Source organism: Sminthopsis crassicaudata, chromosome 1, assembly GCF_048593235.1.
Source record: "Sminthopsis crassicaudata isolate SCR6 chromosome 1, ASM4859323v1, whole genome shotgun sequence".
NCBI classification, from domain to species: Eukaryota; Metazoa; Chordata; class Mammalia; order Dasyuromorphia; family Dasyuridae; genus Sminthopsis; species Sminthopsis crassicaudata.
This window is the reverse complement of record NC_133617.1, coordinates 11,231,896-11,252,966: the sequence shown is the minus strand read 5'-3', so window position 1 is coordinate 11,252,966 and position 21,071 is coordinate 11,231,896. Positions and strand designations below refer to the sequence as shown.

Genomic DNA, 21,071 nt, shown 5'->3' with positions numbered 1-21,071 from the left:
CGTTGGACGGCCTCTGCTTTTACAGAGTTAAGGCGACAGAGCCCCCCTTCCCGCACCCCCATCTCTGTGGGCATACCCAGGCCAGGATTTGAACACAGAGCTTCTGATGGGGGTGATGGGGGCACGAGAGAAAGGGAAGGGAAGAAAGAAGAGCTTGAGACCTTAGAAGACCCTCCAGCTAGAAGGAGAGTACGAGACAATGTGACCCATGAGCACGGGCGCCATGGAGCACGGAGGGCCCAGGCTGGGCCCCCCACCCCGAGTCCAAATTTGGCCCGGACACTGAGACCAGCTGGGTGACCCTTCCGCGTGCCCCTCAGTGTCCTCCTCTGTGAATGAGCTGGAGAAGTGGCGACAGCTCCAGTAGCTCTGCCAAGAGAACCCCCAAAGTTCATGGAGTTGGAGCCAGAGTCTCTCAAGTGAGTCAACAAATGCTGACAGAGTCCCCGCCCACGGTCACTCAGCGGGGACTGATGGGCCTGGAGCCACGCTCGTGGGGCGAGTGTCCAGCGGGTACTGGGGGCGGCTCCCGGGCTCTCTCCGGACTCAGTCCCTCTGGCTCCTCCACAGGACGGCGCTGGGGCAGGCGGCCCTCACTCCCCTCATGAGGGGCTTCCCCTGGGGAGCCTCCCTTGGTCAGCACCCTGCCAGCCAGGTACTATTATCATCATTGGGAAACTGAGGCAGACAGCAGGTGTCAGAGGCAGCATCTGAACTCGGGTCTTCTGACTCGTGCCTTCCAGCTGACGACGCCCCCACACAAATACTCTCTATCCCCATCTCTGTGCATGGCGAGTGCTTGTGGTTTACTATGAGAGGAGAAAGTAGTCGGGGAAAACTGGGCGAGCGCAGCGCAGAGACACAGAAAACATGGGAGGGCCGAGAGGCAAAAAACCCAAGATTAAAAATACAGCCCGTGCTTTGTGCGCCTGCCTCCCTGCCCGCCCGCCTGCTCACTTGGATCCCTCATGTGCTAAAAGGAGATGCACAAGCCTGGTTATTTATAACTAACCCAGATCTGGGCCTCCATGTGCAAAAGAGGGGCACAAGATACCCAGAGGAAACCGGCCCAGGGAGTTCTGGGGGCACCACAAAGCCCCTCCCTCTGAGCCCGGCCCCGGCTCTAAGACAGATCCTTGTCAGGCAGCTCTGCACTGGCTGGGGGGGCTCGAGGGGAGGGCTTCCAGCCCCACTGTGGGAGAAGACACGGTCCCTGTCGTCACAGGGCCCCCTGCCTCCTCAACCCCAGCCACCCCCTTCCTCCCCCTCTGGACTTTTGCACTGGTTGCCTTCAAGGCCACAATCCTCCCTCTCCTCAGCTCTGCCTTGCCTTTGACTTTCCTTTGCCACTAAGGTTCCCTTCCGTCTACACTGCACGTATCGGGTATGGACCCATTTCTCTGCTCGTTGTGTCCGTTAGACTGTTACTCCTTGCAGACAGGACCTGTACTGGGTCCTTGCCTTAGCACGGGGCCTGGCATGGAGCAGTAGTCAAGAAATGCTTGCTGAGGGACTGATTATCGATCCTATCTCATCTCCTTTTCCTTCTCTTCCTCCTTCTCTCTTCTTCCTCCTCCTTCCCCTCTCCTTCCTTTTCATTTTCCTTCTCCATCCTTTCCTCTTCCTCCTCCCTTCTTATGTCTCCTTCTCCCTAATTTCCCTCCATCTTCCTTTTCTTTTCCTCCTTTTCTTTCTCCATCATTTCTTCTTCCTCTCCTGTCTGCTCTATCTCCTCTTCCTTCTCCTCTCCCTCTTCCCCAGCTGTATGGATTTCCAAGGTCTGCAGAGGCCCCCAGCCCATCAGTGGCCAAGGCCGCTTGCCGCCCCCTCCTCCTGTGCCTTGTCCCTCAGCGGCGGCTTTCTGCCCTAACCACTGCCCTCTCCCCCTGTCCTCCATCTGCCTCGGGGCTCCAACCAAAGCCCCAGAAGGCCTGTTTCCCTGGGGCTCTCCCAGCAGACCTGCGCCTTTACCCCCGATGCTCCCCCCGGCACGGCCCTGGCCATGTTCCCCGCTCACAACTTGGACAAAGAGCCCGTACCCCTGCGGGGGGGGGGGGGGCAGCCACCACAGAGGAGCTGGGACAGTCATCCTCAGAGAGAAGAAAGGATTGGCCAGACTCGGCTCTTCCAGGAAGGAGCCGCAGAGGCATAAGAGTCCTTGAAGGTAGGAGGTATTTTATATTCTATGTCCCCACCACCTAGACTGGGCCCTGGCACACAGTAGGCACTTCATAAATGCTCAGGGAACTAAAGAGAAGCCATCTAGCCTTCCAGACCCTGGGCTGGCTCCAGGGCAAGGCTCTGTCCCTGTATTGCTTTAAAGCTGGAAGAACCAGTAGTAACAGGAAGTCAGTCAACAAGCACTTATTAAGTGCCTACTATGTACAAACACTTACCTCTCTATGTACAACAGTTTGGTTCCCTCTCCTCCGGCACTGTGAGGCTTGAAACTGTTCCCCCACCACAATCCGGAGAGGGAGAGAGGGTAAGGGGGATTTGGCAGGTGAAGAAAAGGAGAAGTAATGGCTCTGGAGGCAGAGGGTGGGCTCACCCCCAGAGCCCTTCCAGCGCGAGAGCTAGGCTGTGATCCCTCACTGGCAGGCAGGGAGATTTCTCCCCAGGCAGATGGCGACCCTCATCACAACCACCCCTCGCATCCTCTCATCCCTGGGAAGGAGAAAGGACAGAGACTATTCTCCCCATTTACAGATGAGCAAATTGATCTGCCCAAGTCAGTCAGGGGCCAAGTGCTTGGTCCCTTGGGTGCTGGCCCAGGTTGCAACCTAAGGGTCCCAAGCAGGAGAAAGCTGGGGAGACGGCCGGCACGTGCAGCCTGGGGGCACAGAGACCGAAGGGAATAGCTGATATTATTCTGAATTTCCCTTCCATGTCATCACCGGGAAATGACCCTTCCACCTTTACAAAGACGTTGGATTTTTCCCCAAACATTTTTTCTAGATCTTCAGTCCAAACTGTTAACGGAAGGGACAAGTGGCCGCGGGGAGCCCCAAGTTCTGCAGGAGGAAAGGAGAGGTCACGAGTCAAGGGGGGCGATCAGAGAAGCCCCCAGGTAGGAGGGACCCAGAAAGCCTGAGGAGGTGGAGAGATCACAGAACCCTGAAGATGGAGGGAGCTCAGGGTACCTTTGCCCCCAGCCCACAGACGGAGCATCTCGCCCCTTCTAGGGGAATCAGAGCAAGCGCGACTGTGACTCTTCACTGCCCTGGGACGCCCGACTCCCCACCGGCACTGGTCCGGTCCTGAAGACCTCCAATAGGGCGAAGCCTCCCCTACCCCCAGGCAGCGCCCCCACCCGGTTCCTTGTATCAAAACAAACGTGACCTTTCAGCAGTTTTCATCCAGCGCGTCCATCTGACCCTCTCAGGTCCAGTGCCCAGCACAGAGTTGGTACTTAACGCTTGTTGATTGAAACAGAAGCCTGTTCCCCGTGAAATCTGTTCCAATACTTCATGGGCCCTCATCTCCCACCCCGCACTCCACGTCTTTTCTCGACTACATGGCAGATCTTCCGGTCATCCGTGCTCCGAAGACGTTCCATTTATCCGTGTGCCCCCAGAACGGCCGCCAGATGGGCTCTGAGCAGGCACGGGAGCACCGAGCAGCGGGAGCACCGAGCAGCGGGACCACGTCCTGGACGACGCCCCTCCTCACCCAGATGATCCCATTCGCTTTTTGGGCTATCGTTGGCTAGCCTCGAGCTTCTTTCCAGAGGAGCTGCTGGCTGGCCGCATCATGTCCTCGGAAGGTTAACGTACTAGCTCAAAGGCACGACCGTGGCCCAGCACCCGCCTGGAGTCAGGAAGACCTAAGTGACACTTCCCGGCCGTGTGAGCCTGGGCAAGTCACTTCATCCCGTTTGCCCCCATTTTCTCCTGCACAGTGACCCGGAAAAGGAAATGGTAAATAATTCCAGTGTCTCTGCCAAGAAAACCCCGAAAAGGGGTCACGAAGAGTCAGACGCAACCCAAAGACTGAACAATAACAGACTTTATCCCAATTAGAATTCATCCCGGTGGAGTGGGTCTAATGCTCTAGCTGGGTGAGATTATCCAGGATCCTGGCTCCATCAGCCAACGCTTTAGCTCGCTCAGGGCCAAGCCACTGGTAAGCCTTTAACTAGCTCTCTGAAAAGAAAAAAAGGATCCATGACACGTTTTCGAGTTAAATCTGCAATGTTAACATCTTCTCCTCTGCTTTCTTAGAACCAGCCAGCCAATAAAACCATAAACCAAGCCGGGATTTGTCGTGTTTGCCAACCCCCCGCTCACCCTGTAAATTTAACAACCGGCTCCCATCATGCTCCCTACGTGCCGGCTCTCACGCAGCCCTGGCTTCCCTTCTTAGCTTTGTGTCGCATGAAAACATGGTGAACCAAGCCGCCGCCCCTTTCTCCAATTCATTAATAAGAACGTTAAAAAGCCCAGAGCCAGCAGAAAATCCTTTGGGCATTTCGCTGAAGACTCTTAAGTTGACATTAAATCAATAATGACTGCTCTTGGAGGCCTGGCCATTCAGGTCAATCAGTCAGCAAACACGGAGTAAGTGCCTACTATGTGCCAGGTCCCGCGCTAAATCCTGGGGATACAGCAAGAAACAGAAGATATCCCCTGGCCTTGAGGAGCTTACCCACGGCCACTACTGTCCAGCCCGGGCGGCTTTCCCACCAGAGCAGCGGGCGGGACCTGACAAGGGGGGGCTGTCATATCCCCCTAACCTTCCGTTGCGGTGACCTCATCCACGACGGAAACGAGTTCGGCCCGGCGTGGCCAGCTCGGCGCTCCGTGATCACACCGCTGAATGTCACTGACGTCCCTTTAATGATGTCCGAAAATGTTCCCAGAAATCCAGACCAAGTTCTTGAGAGACGCCGGTTCCTGTTCGATCATGGAGCCCCTCTCCTACCGGCCACGAGCTCGAGAACCCCTTACGACGTCCACCAAGTTTTCAGAGCCCTGCACCTGGCCACGTCCCGTCCCCCCTCAGGCCTAGATTGCTAGGGCCAGGCCAGATGGTCTCAAAGGCCCTTTCCCACTGGAAAGTCATGATGGTCTCAACAAGGACCGAAGGCATCCAGTCCAACTCAAGAAAGGGTCCCTTGGCCTCCTGAGCCATGACCTCAGAAAGCCCGGCCTTCATTTTTTTGTTAGGCAGCTGGTCAGTCGGCCTCCATGGAACTTCCCAGAGAAGCACAAGTTCCTTCTCTCTCCCGACAATGCCTCAGATACAGGAGCCCCACCAGCTAATCCTCACACGCTGCCCTCCTGGCTGCCCCCGTCTGTTTCTCAATGGCCCTCCTGAAAGAGGGCATGCCGCTTGAGCTGCCATGTTTCCTGGGCACAATCTGCCTGGGGAGGACATCGTTTGTCCTCTTCCCTTTGGACGCTCGCCCTCCATTCAGGAGCCCACATTCAAGCAACTTCCAGGGCTTTCTGCACGTCAGCTCTCACGACAGCCTCACGCCGAACGGCAGCCAGACTGGGGATAACGGCCTCCGTCCTGGGCACCGCAGGGAGGACATGGTCAGAGAAGGGCAGATGAAGAGCCAAGGGTCTCAGGGAAGAGAAAGCTAAAGGAGGTGCGACTGTTTCCAAACAGTGTCACTCGGGAGAGACTGGACTTGTTGGGTTTGGCCCCGGGGCAAGGCCCGGAGCATGGGTGGTCAGCGCCCAAAGTCAGGCAACCTGATGTGTCAGCTTATTCTAGAATGAGCGCCCTGTCCTGTATGTGCCAAAATGTTTGTGGCAGCCCTTTTCATAGTGGCTAGAAGCTGGAAGATGAATGGATGTCCATCAATTGGAGAATGGTTGGGTAAACTATGGTATATGAATGTTATGGAATATTACTGTTCTGTAAGAAATGACCAACAGGAGAAATACAGAGAGGCTTGGAGAGACTTACATCAACCGATGCTGAGTGAAATGAGCAGAACCAGAAGATCATTATACACTTCAACAATGATACTGTACGAGGATGTATGCTGATGGAAGTGGATTTCTTCAACATAGAGAAGAGCTAATCCAATTCCAATTCATTAATGACGGATAGAACCAGCTACATCCAGAAAAGGAACACTGGGAAATGAATGTAAACTGTTATTTTTACCTTCTGAATCCAATTCTTCCTGTGCAACAAAAAATTCGGTTCTACACACATATATTGTATCTAAATTATACTGTAATATATTTAACATATATAAGACTGCTTGCCATCTGGGGGAGGGGGTTGGGGGAGGAAGGGAAAAAATCTGAATAGAAGTAAGTGCAAGGGATAATGTTGTAAAAAATTACCCATGCATATGTACTGTCAAAAAAATGTTATAATTATAAAATTAAAAAATAAAAAAAAATAAAAAAAAGAAATGCTGCATATGATATAAGAATGGACATTTTCTAAAATATCATATGGAAAGGCCCTATTAGGGACATTGTAAGCAAGAGATTAAAGTGAGGGAGAGACTATAGTAGGAAATGACAGTGCTATTTAAATATCTTAAAAAACCTAATTACTGAAAAATGTATGTAATATATCATCTATTAAAATATACCAATGACATGAAAAAAAAAAAAAATAGAATGAGCGCCCTGGGCAGCCAACCTTCCCCCCTCACTCCCATGCAGTTCTCCTTCTGCCCCAAGTGGGCTGGTCACCATGACGCCCCAGCGAGTCTCACCCGACATGCTCCCTCAGCTCTTGGGGGGCTCTCACCCATCCCATGCTCCTTTCTCCCACCTCGGATTTTGGAGAGGAGTCCAGGTGGGCCCCATGCTTCCACCCCGAGCCTTCTCACCTGGAATACCTCTCCGCTGTGCCCTCTTTCCCTATGGGGTGCCTCCTGAAGTCTATTATGTAGATGGATCTCTTCATTCTTTCCCCACTCCTTCAGACCTTTTGGGTTTCCTGGTTTGCTATTCCCCCCCTTCCCTGCTTGTCAGTTCCCTTTATTGTAGTATTTTCTTCTTTAAAATAGAAGCTCCCTGAGGGCAGAAACTGTCTTTCTGCTTGTGTTTGGGTCAAGGTAAGAGAATACAATTTCTGGCCAAAGTGCTTGAGAAACGCTACTTAGTGGTCCCAGTCAGCAAAGCCGTCCCGGCCACCAATGCCCGTCCCAGTCAGCAAAGCCGTCCCGGCCACCAATGCCCATCCCAGTCAGCAAAGCCGTCCCGGCCACTGCCACCGCCACCGCCAGAGTGGACTGGGCGACTTTGGGAGGCGAGCACAGAGACTTCTTGGGGATATTACAGTGAATGAGAATTCCTGCTCAGCTACAGGCCCAAGCTGCTTCCCCCCACATCTTTCCCAGAAGCCGGCCCCAAGTGGTAACCAAAGCCCGCAGGGATGGTTCCAATCGGGAGCCAGCAAGGAGCCGAAGGCACGATTTTTTTTTCCCCCCTGAGGCTGGGGTTAAGTGACTTGCCCAGGGTCACACAGCCAGGAAGTGTCAAGTGTCTGAGGCCAGATTTGAACTCTGGCCCTCCTGAATTCAGGGCTGGTGCTCTATCCACTGCGCCACCTGGCTGCTCCTGAAGGCACAATTTCAAAGCCAATTCTTTCCATCTTGCCCAACCTTTCCCAGGGGTCTTCCAGTCCCTCCCTGCTCTTGCCTTCGCTCCGCCCGTCGCCTCCCTCAGTGGTCTCACCTGTTCCCATGGCCCCACTTCCCCCACCTGCACGGAGATGCCCGGATTCGGACCTCTAGTCCAGACCCCGCTCCCCAGTTCCACATTTCCTTCTGAGGAGCAGACATTTCCACAACAAATCAAGCTGGTTATCATTCTTCCCTCCATTCAACTCGTCCTTCTAAATCTGCCAACCACGCCGCCCACATCCAAAATCCCGGGGCTGTCTCGGAGCCGTCTTCCCTGTGCACAACCTCTCACAGCCAAACAGTTGTTAGCCGAAGTCCCGTCGTTTCCAGCAGCGACATTTCTAGCAGCCTCCCTCCGCGCTAATCCAGGCCTTCACACTCAGCCCTTGGGACTATTCCAGTACTTCCTACCAGTCCTTCTCTTCACTCTCAGGCAAGCAGCATTCAGGAAGTGATGGCTAAGCATCAGACAAAACAGGCCCTTAACCCGAGGGCCTTACTTATGTTCTAGCAAAAGAATCAGAGAGGGTGAGAGACAGAAAGAGAAACAGAGACAGAGAAAGACAGAGACAGAAATAGAGACAGAGACAGAGAGACAGAGACAGAGAAAGACAGTCAGAGACAGAGACAGAGACAGAGAGACAGAGACAGAGAAAGACAGTCAGAGACAGAAATAGAGACAGAGACAGAGACAGACAGAGAGACAGAGAAAGACAGTCAGAGACAGAAATAGAGACAGAGACAGAGACAGAGACAGAAATAGAGACAGAGACAGAGAGACAGAGACAGAGAAAGACAGTCAGAGACAGAAATAGAGACAGAGACAGAGAAAGACAGTCAGAGACAGAAATAGAGACAGAGACAAAGAGACAGAGAAAGATGAGTATAAATACAAGGTAATTTGGGGGTGGGTGACTGGTAACTTTGCGAAGACTACAAAGGGTTCATTGGAAGATACTTGAACTGAGCCATGAAGAAAATTAGGAGTTGGAGCAGTTGAGGCAGTGGACAGAGCACCAGCCCTGAATTCAGGAGGACCTGAGTGAAATCTAGACTCAGACACTTAACACTTCCTAGATGTGTGACCCTGGGCAAGTCACTTACCCCCAGCCTCAGGGAAAAAAAAAAGAGGAAGAAAGGAGGAAGAGGAGGAAGAGAAGAGGAGGGAGAAAAGAAGGAAGAGGAGGAGGAGAGGAGGAAAAGAAAAAAATGAGGAATTGTAAGAGATAGAGGGGAAGAAGAGCATCCCAGGTCCGGGTGGGGGCTGCAAAGCTGGGAAATGAAGCACTGCACCCAAGGCGCAGTAAAAGGCCAGTGGATGAAGGGGAGCAAGGGGCAGGAAGGCTGCAGAGGCGCGCTGGGGCCGAGGCGCGGGGAGCTTTAAACGCCACCCTGGAACTTACCCTCCATCTGGAGCTGCTAGGGGGTCACTGGAGGTTATTAAGGAGAGGGACCTTGGATCCGAACTTGCCAATGTGGCTAGTGTGTGGCGGGTGGGCGGACAGGAGTGGGCAGGGACTGGGGGAGGGGTCCTGAGCGAGGCTGCTGGCTGGGTGAATGAAGAGGAGATGGACAAGCCGGGGGCCCGAATGGCTGCACAGACGCGTGGTGGTGAGGGAGCAAGGATGTCTTAGGGACGTGTAGAAGAGGGAGGGGTGGGGAGAAACCCCCTTCCTACCCCCAAGTCCTACTTTCCGCTCCTCCTCACTCCGAAATCTCTCTGATCAAGCTCCAGAATGACCAGGGCCTCCGGGCTGCTTCCTTCACTGCCATTGGAGGCCCCCCATCCCGGCCCCCTCCCTTCCCTCCATCCACCCCGTCCCCCACTACTTTCGGTCTGGGCTCTATTTAATTGGACGTTTCTCAAGCACTGAACGGACGCACAGCATCCTGCAGCACACACAAGGCCGGGTAAGATGTGCTCCCTCCACCGGGGGAGGGCGGCTGAGACGAACACGGCTGATTCTAATACTGGCTAATACACGGTAAGTGCATTAGAGACACACAGAGCTGCCAGCTGTGGGAAGTCCTTGGGCGAAGGTCAGAGGCAAATGTGAGGAGCGGCCAGGCTCTCAGAAGGGGCGCCCTGGGGAGCCAGGCCCGCTCCGGCCGAGCCCCGCCCCTCCAGAAGCGCGGCGGCGCGGGGCTTGTGGCCAAAGCTGTCCCAGGCGAGGCAGGGAGGGGTCCGATCTGGTCCCCCGCCTCCGCTCCTCAGCCCAAGGGTCGGCCCGACACAGTCATTTCCCTTTCCTGCCTTCAGTCTTGTTCCCTGTAAAATGGGCCCAGAATGAGACAGCTTCGGAGCCCTGAATCCGCCCCCGGGAGAGCTGCCCCCCCAGAGCCGGCTTCCCCACCCCGGGGGCAGCATGAGGGCCAGCCCTCCCGAAGCCTCGGCTGCTCCGAATCACATCCTGGAATTCTGTCCCGGAGAAGGCATCGAGGGGACCAGCGGGGAGCCTGCGCTGACCGCCGCCCCAATCGCCAGGGGGAGCCAGGAGAACGGTGCCCAGGCCTCCGAGTCACCAGGGAAATGGGCGCGGTCAACGCCAGGCAGCCCCCCAGTCCTGCCGGCAGTGCCGTTATACGGGCGACCCTCCCGTCATCTCCCTTAGGCGCTGGCCTTTAACAGTGCAAATATTCTGGGGGAGGGGCACAGTGACTCAAGTGAGAACCCTGGAATGTCAGAGCTGGGAGGGAGAGAAGAAAAGGAGGGAAAACAAAAAAGGAAGGAGGCAGGGAGGGAGGGAGGGAGGGAGGAAGGAGGGAGGAAGGAGGGAGGGAGGGAGGGAGGAAGGGAGGGAGGGAGGAAGGAAGGGAGGGAGGGAGGGAGGGAGAGAGGGAGGGAGGAAGGAAGGAAGGAAGGGAGGGAGGGAGAGAGGGAGGGAGAGAGGGAGGAAGGAAGGAAGGAAGGAAGGGAGGGAGAGAGGGAGGAAGGGAGGGAGGGAGGAGGGAAGGAAGGAAGGGAGGAAGGAAGGGAGGAAGGAAGGAAGGAAGGAAGGAAGGAAGGAAGGAAGGAAGGAAGGAAGGAAGGAAGGAAGGAAGGAAGGAAGGAAGGAAGGAAGGAAGGAAGGAAGGAAGGAAGGAAGGAAGGAAGGGAGGGAGGGAGGGAGGGAGGGAGAAGGGAGGGAGGAAGGGAGGGAGAAGGGAGGAGGGAGGAGGGAGATCGATCTTCGGGACTCAAGCCCGGTGCCTCCGGCCGCCGCACCCCGGCGTTGGGCAGCTCCGAGGAATGCCGCACTTACTGTAAGGGCCTGGCTGCCTGGGAGAAGAGCTGTTCAGAAATGAAGAGGTCGGAAAAAACTAGAGAATATTTTGGGGATAAAAGTTCTTTTCCTCCCAGAAGGAAGGGAGCGAGGGGGAGGAGGGAGCGCCGGCCCGCCGGGTGAGGGCGGCACAGGTGGCAGGCTGGCGGCGGGGCACAGTGCGGAGTCGCCCGCGGGGCGGGCTCATCCGGGTCTGGGAGTGCGGGGCGCTGGGCGGCGAAGTGGGGAGACCCGCCGGAGCCTATGGCAGGAGCGGAGGGAGAGCCGAGAACGCGCCGCAGCCCCGAGGCTGCGGGAGTGGACGACGATGGCCGGTGATTGGCTGAGGGGACCCGGGGGGAGAGAGCAGCCGGCGCTGCCCGTCTGGGTCACCGAAAGGTCAGCGGGACCCTCCGGAGAGACCGGGGGGGGATGGGCGGCTCGGACGCGGGACACGTTTAAGAGCCGTGCGAGCAGAGGCTCCGGGAGGCGACGGCACCGGGGACCGGGGAGGGGACGAGGCGGGAAACGCCGGCGCAGAAGTAACCGGCCCGGGGGCCACGGAGGGGGGGGGGAGGGGCCGCTGGGAATCCCCCGGGGGAGACAGTCAGGCTGCGGCAGGTGGAACAGGGGAAAGGCGGGGGGGGGGGGGGAGGGAGGGGAGGGATGGTGGCCAGAAAAGTCCCCCGGGAGAGGGGGGAGGAGAAGCGGGGATGGGGAGGAGGGGGACGGGGAAGGGGAAAGGGAAATGGGTGCGAAGAGGAGGAAGTGGGAGGAGGGAGTAGGGGAGAGGAGGAGGGAAGAGGAGGAAAAAAGGAGGAGGGAGGGTGGAAAACTGAGAAAAGGCAACGGGGTTTTAGGCGGCGTCGGCGCCCGGGAGAAGCCGCCTGCGCGGAGGGCCGGGCCCTCGTCCTTGGACCGCGCGACCTTGTGCTGGTCCCTTGCCCGGGGAGCGCTCGGGCTCCTGGTCTCCCGTCTCTCTCCCTCAGGTTGATTAGACTCCAGGAGAGCGGGGCGGGGCGGGGGGAGGGGAGCGGGGGACGACCGTAAAACCCTGCCGCGGCCTGCCGGGAAAGCGCTGCGTCTTCCCTGACACGGGGGGGGGGGGGGGGGGCGGGGGGGAAGGACGCGGGTTCGCCGGCTTCGAAGCCTCCTCCCCCGCCCCCCCCCCGCCTGCTGCCATCCCACCCTCGGCCCCCGCTCCCCCGCAGCCCACGGAAAACGAGAGCCACGATCCTGCGCCTGCGGCTGCAGAAAGCCGAGAGGGGAGGGGGACGGCAGGGGGAGGCCCTTAGCCCCGCCCCGTCCCGCCCTTCCCGGCTTGTCATTGGACAGCTCGAGCAGCAATCCGCTCCCGGTGGCCGGCGCCGCCCAATCTGCGCTTGGGGGAGGGGGAGTCGCAGCCCGGCCCGGGAGGGGGGGCAGGCGGCTCCCAGCGCAGGGCGCAGCTCTCGGGCTCCGGGGTGTGCGGGGCTCGCGCTCGCCCCCGGCCCTCCAGCTTCCTTCACTCGCCCTTCCCCCACGCGTGCACACGCGATCCGCCCCCTCCCCCCGCCCCGCCTCGGCTCGGCAGTCACCTGTGACCCGCGAGCCCCGCGCTCCGCTCGGCCCGCGGGGGCCCGACAGCATCCAGCCGGCGGGCTCGGGACGACTAGTGTTATTTACCGCGAGAGGCGGCGCGGGGGAGGGGAGGCCGCCGGCTCCGGCCCCCGCCCGCCGGCCCCAGCTCTCCCCGGGCCGGGCCGGGCCGCGGGCCCTCCCACCCCGGCGTCCTTCGTCCCCCCTCGGCGCGGGGACCCGAGCGGCGGCAGGCGGGCCCGAAGGCGGCAGGCACGTGGCCCCGGGCCGGGGACACCAGGGGCCCGGCGCCCGAGAGGTGAGTGCGAGCCCGGCTCCGGCGGGCAGAGCTGCGCAGCGGGGCTGGGCTGCGCCGGAGCTGTCCGGGGGCGGTGGTGCTGGAGACGGGCTCCGCGCCGCGCCCGCCGGCCCGGGAGGAACAAAGAGGGGGCGGGGGCGGCGGGGAGAGGGGGGTCCTCCCCGGCTCGGCGCCCCCGGTCTGGCCCTGAACCCTGGCCTCCGGGGCTAATCCCGCCGGGCTAATCCGGGCCGCGCCGCCCGCTAGCGGCTCTGGGGAAGCACGGAGGAGGGCCGGTCCAGACCCGGGCTCTGCGGCCCCTCCTCGGACCGGCCCCGCGGTCCCAGCGGGCAGGGCCCGAGTGTGGAGGACGGGGGCGCCCCCCTTTCCCGGCACCTCCCTTCCCGGCGCAGCTTAGCTCCCCTGCGGGAGACCCCTGGGCGCCCCCGACAAACGTCGGGAAGCCCGCCCGGCCTGCGAGCCGGGGGCAGGAAGGGCCACGGGGAGGGCCCCAGAAAGGCGGTCGGGCCTCAAGCAGGAGGGCCGGACTGGGGAGTTGTCCCTGCAGCGGGAGAGGGATGCGGCCGGGGCGACTGCAGGCTCTCAGACCTGGTTTTTTAAGGTGTTGGGGGGGAGGGGCAAGAGAAGGCTCGTTAGGATGTTCTCAGCTGGAGTTCAAGGAGGAGTCCCCGATTTGGGCTTCCTGGGCTACAGGGGCAGGGTGGAGCCCCAGTGGGCCTAGTGGAGAGGCTGGGGGCAGGGAGGTCCTGGCGGCTGCGCCCAGGGGAGATGAGCGGAGGGGCATTCCGAGCAAGCCTCCCCTGCCGTGGGCCCCTGGGAGCTCATGGCAGTGGGTGTGGTGGCACTCCGGGCACAGATGGGGTCTCGGGAGCACGGGCTGGGCGAGCCGGGATCTGGGCCTGAATGTCGTCGTGTAGCCTGGTCCTGCCCCAGGAAGCAAGCACTGGGATAACAGGCTGGAAGGGGGCTCCAGAGGGATCGGGCCTAGAGCTTCGAAGCATGGACTGCTTATGGAGAGGAGTTAGAAACGTCGGAGGCCAGGACCCCCTCCGTCTGCACCCCGGTGGCGCTCCTGGAGTCAGAAGTCTGGGGCTGATGGAGCCGGCTCGGGGAGGGCGGGCGGCAGGAGGGGGGGCAGCTGTCAGGGAGCAAATTAACACATGACATATGGCTAGACTTGTCCTGTTCTTCCTGGCCTGTGGCATTTTCCCTCTGAAATGGCACTGACGGGAGCGAGTGTACAGATGGGAAAGGGGACTGTCAAAAGCTTTCAGTGAATGTGAGGAGATTCCTGCAAGGGAAGGCTCGTCTGTGGGGGAGAGGGGCCGTGGGGCCAGTCTGGGCCCCGGGGGACTGCTGTCCCCACGGAGATCTGTTTCACATTTTGTGATTCTTTAACTTCAAGACAAACAGCTGGAGAGAAACAGCTGGTAGAGAGAAAGCTTGCTTCATCAGCCTAAGTTAAGGTTAAGCACAGCGAGGAGTCGGCCCCCCATAAGGACTGCTCCGTGGCCTGTTTCTTCAACTGTAAAATGATGTTGGATGGCACGATGTCTGGCATCCGTGCAGCAGAGACATTCTGGGTCTCCAGAACCAGCCCCACTCTTAACAGTGTCTATTTTAAGGCCCCTCCCAGTTCTGACATTCTGTTTCCAAGGTCCCACCCACCTGTGAGCAGCTCAAAGGCCCCTCCCAGCTCTGTCATTCAGGCCTGCTCCGACACTCCATGTTCTAGCATCCTTCCCAGCTCTGACATTCCTTGTTCTAGCATCCTTCCCAGCTCTGACACTCCTTGTTCTAGCATCCTTCCCAGCTCCGACACTCCATGTTCCAGCATCCTTCCCAGCTCTGACATTCCTTGTTCTAGCATCCTTCCCAGCTCTGACATTCCTTGTACCATCCTTCCCAGCTCCCACACTCCATGTTCTAGCATCCTTCCCAGCTCTGACATTCCTTGTTCTAGCATCCTTCCCAGCTCAGACACTCCATGTTCTAGCATCCTTCCCAGCTCTGACATTCCTTGTTCTAGCATCCTTCCCAGCTCTGACACTCCTTGTTCTAGCATCCTTCCCAGCTCCGACACTCCATGTTCCAGCATCCTTCCCAGCTCTGACATTCCTTGTTCTAGCATCCTTCCCAGCTCTGACATTCCTTGTACCATCCTTCCCAGCTCCCACACTCCATGTTCTAGCATCCTTCCCAGCTCTGACATTCCTTGTTCTAGCATCCTTCCCAGCTCAGACACTCCATGTTCTAGCATCCTTCCCAGCTCCGACACTCCATGTTCCAGCATCCTTCCCAGCTCTGACATTCCTTGTACCATCCTTCCCAGCTCCCACACTCCATGTTCTAGCATCCTTCCCAGCTCTGACATTCCTTGTTCTAGCATCCTTCCCAGCTCAGACACTCCATGTTCTAGCATCCTTCCCAGCTCCCACACTCCATGTTCTAGCATCCTTCCCAGCTCTGACATTCCTTGTTCTAGCATCCTTCCCAGCTCCCACACTCCATGTTCTAGCATCCTTCCCAGCTCTGACACTCCATGTTCTAGCATCCTTCCCAGCTCCGACACTCCATGTTCCAGCATCCTTCCCAGCTCTGACATTCCTTGTACCATCCTTCCCAGCTCCCACACTCCATGTTCTAGCATCCTTCCCAGCTCTGACATTCCTTGTACCATCCTTCCCAGCTCCCACACTCCATGTTCTAGCATCCTTCCCAGCTCTGACATTCCTTGTTCTAGCATCCTTCCCAGCTCAGACACTCCATGTTCTAGCATCCTTCCCAGCTCCGACACTCCATGTTCCAGCATCCTTCCCAGCTCTGACATTCCTTGTACCATCCTTCCCAGCTCCCACACTCCATGTTCTAGCATCCTTCCCAGCTCTGACATTCCTTGTTCTAGCATCCTTCCCAGCTCAGACACTCCATGTTCTAGCATCCTTCCCAGCTCCCACACTCCATGTTCTAGCATCCTTCCCAGCTCTGACATTCCTTGTTCTAGCATCCTTCCCAGCTCCCACACTCCATGTTCTAGCATCCTTCCCAGCTCTGACACTCCATGTTCTAGCATCCTTCCCAGCTCCGACACTCCATGTTCCAGCATCCTTCCCAGCTCTGACATTCCTTGTTCTAGCATCCTTCCCAGCTCTGACATTCCTTGTACCATCCTTCCCAGCTCCCACACTCCATGTTCTAGCATCCTTCCCAGCTCCCACACTCCATGTTCTAGCATCCTTCCCAGCTCCGACACTCCATGTTCCAGCATCCTTCCCAGCTCTGACATTCCTTGTACCATCCTTCCCAGCTCCCACACTCCATGTTCTAGCATCCTTCCCAGCTCCCACACTCCATGTTCTAGCATCCTTCCCAGCTCCGACACTCCATGTTCCAGCATCCTTCCCAGCTCTGACATTCCTTGTACCATCCTTCCCAGCTCCCACACTCCATGTTCTAGCATCCTTCCCAGCTCTGACATTCCTTGTTCTAGCATCCTTCCCAGCTCAGACACTCCATGTTCTAGCATCCTTCCCAGCTCCCACACTCCATGTTCTAGCATCCTTCCCAGCTCTGACATTCCTTGTTCTAGCATCCTTCCCAGCTCCCACACTCCATGTTCTAGCATCCTTCCCAGCTCTGACACTCCATGTTCTAGCATCCTTCCCAGCTCCGACACTCCATGTTCCAGCATCCTTCCCAGCTCTGACATTCCTTGTTCTAGCATCCTTCCCAGCTCTGACATTCCTTGTACCATCCTTCCCAGCTCCCACACTCCATGTTCCAGCATCCTTCCCAGCTCTGACATTCCTTGTTCTAGCATCCTTCCCAGCTCCCACACTCCATGTTCTAGCATCCTTCCCAGCTCCCACACTCCATGTTCCAGCATCCTTCCCAGCTCCGACACTCCTTGTTCTAGCATCCTTCCCAGCTCTGACATTCCTTGTTCTAGCATCCTTCCCAGCTCTGACATTCCTTGTACCATCCTTCCCAGCTCCCACACTCCATGTTCTAGCATCCTTCCCAGCTCCGACACTCCTTGTTCTAGCATCCTTCCCAGCTCTGACATTCCTTGTTCTAGCATCCTTCCCAGCTCTGACATTCCTTGTACCATCCTTCCCAGCTCCCACACTCCATGTTCTAGCATCCTTCCCAGCTCTGACATTCCTTGTTCTAGCATCCTTCCCAGCTCTGACATTCCTTGTTCTAGCATCCTTCCCAGCTCTGACATTCCTTGTTCTAGCATCCTTCCCAGCTCCCACACTCCATGTTCTAGCATCCTTCCCAGCTCCGACACTCCTTGTTCTAGCATCCTTCCCAGCTCTGACATTCCTTGTTCTAGCATCCTTCCCAGCTCTGACATTCCTTGTACCATCCTTCCCAGCTCCCACACTCCATGTTCTAGCATCCTTCCCAGCTCTGACATTCCTTGTTCTAGCATCCTTCCCAGCTCTGACATTCCTTGTACCATCCTTCCCAGCTCCCACACTCCATGTTCCAGCATCCTTCCCAGCTCTGACATTCCTTGTTCTAGCATCCTTCCCAGCTCTGACATTCCTTGTACCATCCTTCCCAGCTCCCACACTCCATGTTCCAGCATCCTTCCCAGCTCTGACATTCCTTGTTCTAGCATCCTTCCCAGCTCCCACACTCCATGTTCTAGCATCCTTCCCAGCTCCCACACTCCATGTTCTAGCATCCTTCCCAGCTCCCACACTCCATGTTCCAGCATCCTTCCCAGCTCCGACACTCCATGTTCCAGCATCCTTCCCAGCTCTGACATTCCTTGTACCATCCTTCCCAGCTCCCACACTCCATGTTCCAGCATCCTTCCCAGCTCTGACATTCCTTGTTCTAGCATCCTTCCCAGCTCCCACACTCCATGTTCTAGCATCCTTCCCAGCTCCCACACTCCATGTTCCAGCATCCTTCCCAGCTCTGACATTCCTTGTTCTAGCATCCTTCCCAGCTCTGACATTCCTTGTACCATCCTTCCCAGCTCCCACACTCCATGTTCTAGCATCCTTCCCAGCTCTGACATTCCTTGTTCTAGCATCCTTCCCAGCTCAGACACTCCATGTTCTAGCATCCTTCCCAGCTCCGACACTCCATGTTCCAGCATCCTTCCCAGCTCTGACATTCCTTGTACCATCCTTCCCAGCTCCCACACTCCATGTTCTAGCATCCTTCCCAGCTCTGACATTCCTTGTTCTAGCATCCTTCCCAGCTCAGACACTCCATGTTCTAGCATCCTTCCCAGCTCCCACACTCCATGTTCTAGCATCCTTCCCAGCTCTGACATTCCTTGTTCTAGCATCCTTCCCAGCTCCCACACTCCATGTTCTAGCATCCTTCCCAGCTCTGACACTCCATGTTCTAGCATCCTTCCCAGCTCCGACACTCCATGTTCCAGCATCCTTCCCAGCTCTGACATTCCTTGTTCTAGCATCCTTCCCAGCTCTGACATTCCTTGTACCATCCTTCCCAGCTCCCACACTCCATGTTCCAGCATCCTTCCCAGCTCTGACATTCCTTGTTCTAGCATCCTTCCCAGCTCCCACACTCCATGTTCTAGCATCCTTCCCAGCTCCCACACTCCATGTTCCAGCATCCTTCCCAGCTCTGACATTCCTTGTTCTAGCATCCTTCCCAGCTCTGACATTCCTTGTACCATCCTTCCCAGCTCCCACACTCCATGTTCTAGCATCCTTCCCAGCTCTGACATTCCTTGTTCTAGCATCCTTCCCAGCTCTGACATTCCTTGTACCATCCTTCCCAGCTCCCACACTCCATGTTCCAGCATCCTTCCCAGCTCTGACATTCCTTGTTCTAGCATCCTTCCCAGCTCTGACATTCCTTGTACCATCCTTCCCAGCTCCCACACTCCATGTTCCAGCATCCTTCCCAGCTCTGACATTCCTTGTTCTAGCATCCTTCCCAGCTCCCACACTCCATGTTCTAGCATCCTTCCCAGCTCCCACACTCCATGTTCTAGCATCCTTCCCAGCTCCCACACTCCATGTTCCAGCATCCTTCCCAGCTCCGACACTCCATGTTCCAGCATCCTTCCCAGCTCTGACATTCCTTGTACCATCCTTCCCAGCTCCCACACTCCATGTTCTAGCATCCTTCCCAGCTCTGACATTCCTTGTTCTAGCATCCTTCCCAGCTCAGACACTCCATGTTCTAGCATCCTTCCCAGCTCCGACACTCCATGTTCCAGCATCCTTCCCAGCTCTGACATTCCTTGTTCTAGCATCCTTCCCAGCTCTGACATTCCTTGTACCATCCTTCCCAGCTCCCACACTCCATGTTCCAGCATCCTTCCCAGCTCTGACATTCCTTGTTCTAGCATCCTTCCCAGCTCCCACACTCCATGTTCTAGCATCCTTCCCAGCTCCCACACTCCATGTTCCAGCATCCTTCCCAGCTCTGACATTCCTTGTTCTAGCATCCTTCCCAGCTCTGACATTCCTTGTACCATCCTTCCCAGCTCCCACACTCCATGTTCTAGCATCCTTCCCAGCTCTGACATTCCTTGTTCTAGCATCCTTCCCAGCTCAGACACTCCATGTTCTAGCATCCTTCCCAGCTCCGACACTCCATGTTCCAGCATCCTTCCCAGCTCTGACATTCCTTGTACCATCCTTCCCAGCTCCCACACTCCATGTTCTAGCATCCTTCCCAGCTCAGACACTCCATGTTCTAGCATCCTTCCCAGCTCCGACACTCCATGTTCCAGCATCCTTCCCAGCTCTGACATTCCTTGTTCTAGCATCCTTCCCAGCTCTGACATTCCTTGTACCATCCTTCCCAGCTCCCACACTCCATGTTCTAGCATCCTTCCCAGCTCTGACATTCCTTGTTCTAACATCCTTCCCAGCTCAGACACTCCATGTTCTAGCATCCTTCCCAGCTCCGACACTCCATGTTCCAGCATCCTTCCCAGCTCAGACACTCCATGTTCTAGCATCATTCCCAGCTCTGACATTCCTTGTTCTAGCATCCTTCCCAGCTCTTAACATTCCTTGTTCTAGCATCCTTCCCAGCTCTTAACATTCCTTGTTCTAGCATCCTTCCCAGCTCTGACATCCCATGGTCTCTTCCGGTGTTTAAATGATCTCTCACAGGATCTTTTCTCTGTGAATCAAACTCTGGTCTGCCCTCCCCTTTGGAACAATAACAAATGTTTTTATTGTTAAACTGCTTTTGAATCTATTCCTTCCTTCCTCCCTGGATCCTTAGCTCCAGTGGAGTCCGGGATCGGCTGAGAATGAGAATCGGGGCCTGCCTGTAGGGCGCTCCTAATCTAGTGGGGGAGGCTGGCCTGGTACAAAGCTTTGGCTTGGGGGAAGGGAGGGATCTGGGCCTACAGAAAGGTAAATAAAGGGCTAATGAAGTGCCAGTGAGGGAGGAAGAGGGCGATGAGGGGAAGCCTTCCGGAATTAAGTGGCTGGGAAAGAAGGGATGGAATGGGCCAAGACTGCAGGTAGAAAGCTGGGAGAGATTCCAGGAAGAGAGGCTGGCATGAACAATGAGGGAGAGAAGGAAGGCCGAGCATGGCCGGAGTCGCAGTCAGAGAAAATGGAGGGCAAGCCGACACGGATGGTGGAGGGCCTTAAATGCCGGACTTTACAGCCCAGGCCCCGAGAGCCCCTTTCGAAAAGGGGAATGACATGGCTGGAACTGTGCTTTAGGATGGTGAATCCGTGATCGTAGGGGGAGAGAGAACAGAGACTGGGAGACAGTGAGGATTCAGTTACAGCAATCCCAATGGGAGCTAACGAGGACCTAGACTACAGTGGTGATAAGGGGATGCAAGAGAGGAGCCATTCACTGCAAAGGAAAACTGATTTGGATGCTGGAGGGGAGGGAAGAGAAGCTGCCAGAGAACCCCAGCGTTTTGTGCCTGCGGGTCCTGGAGGGCAGTGACTGTGAACAAGCTAGAGGAAGTTCAGAGGATCGAACTTGGAGATGGAAGAGTTTGAGGGCGGAGTGAGACATTTAAGACATTCAAGAGGACTTTTGTTTGGACTTTTGTAAATGAGGGTCTGGAGCCCCAAGTAGCCAGGGCAGGAGGTGGGACATGGGGGATGGAGTCCTCTGCATGGAGGGCCTTGGGTGGAGATCCCGTAGAGGTCGTGCCCTTAAGGGTTCAGGGCCAAGGAAAGGCCACAGTTAGGGGACCGGCAGGGTCAAGAGGGAGCAGAGTATAAGGCAAAGAGCTTCCCATTCCAAGATGAGACACTAGTTCCTCATTCTAGGGGCCACTAGGGGCGCCAAAGTGCTCAGCACTAGAATACTCTTCCTGAGTTCAAATCTAGCCTCAGACACTTGTGACCCTGGCCAA

General features: G+C 56.7%; 2 protein-coding genes across 6 annotated transcripts in view; one reads left to right on the top strand and one right to left on the bottom strand.

The window, feature by feature from the left end:
• RSPH14 (radial spoke head 14 homolog) overlaps positions 1–21,071 on the bottom strand; it is a 118,817-nt gene that overhangs the window by 15,445 nt on the left and 82,301 nt on the right. The window lies entirely within an intron of this gene.
• GNAZ (G protein subunit alpha z) overlaps positions 11,131–21,071 on the top strand; it is a 58,748-nt gene continuing 48,807 nt past the window's right edge. The window contains exon 1 of one of the 2 annotated variants that reach the window (XM_074292925.1): positions 11,131–11,247. The gene's annotated coding sequence lies outside the window, so the exon portion shown is untranslated. Of the gene's footprint in view, positions 11,248–12,309; positions 12,725–21,071 lie in introns of those variants that run through there. The other variant, XM_074292918.1, reaches the window with a different exon arrangement.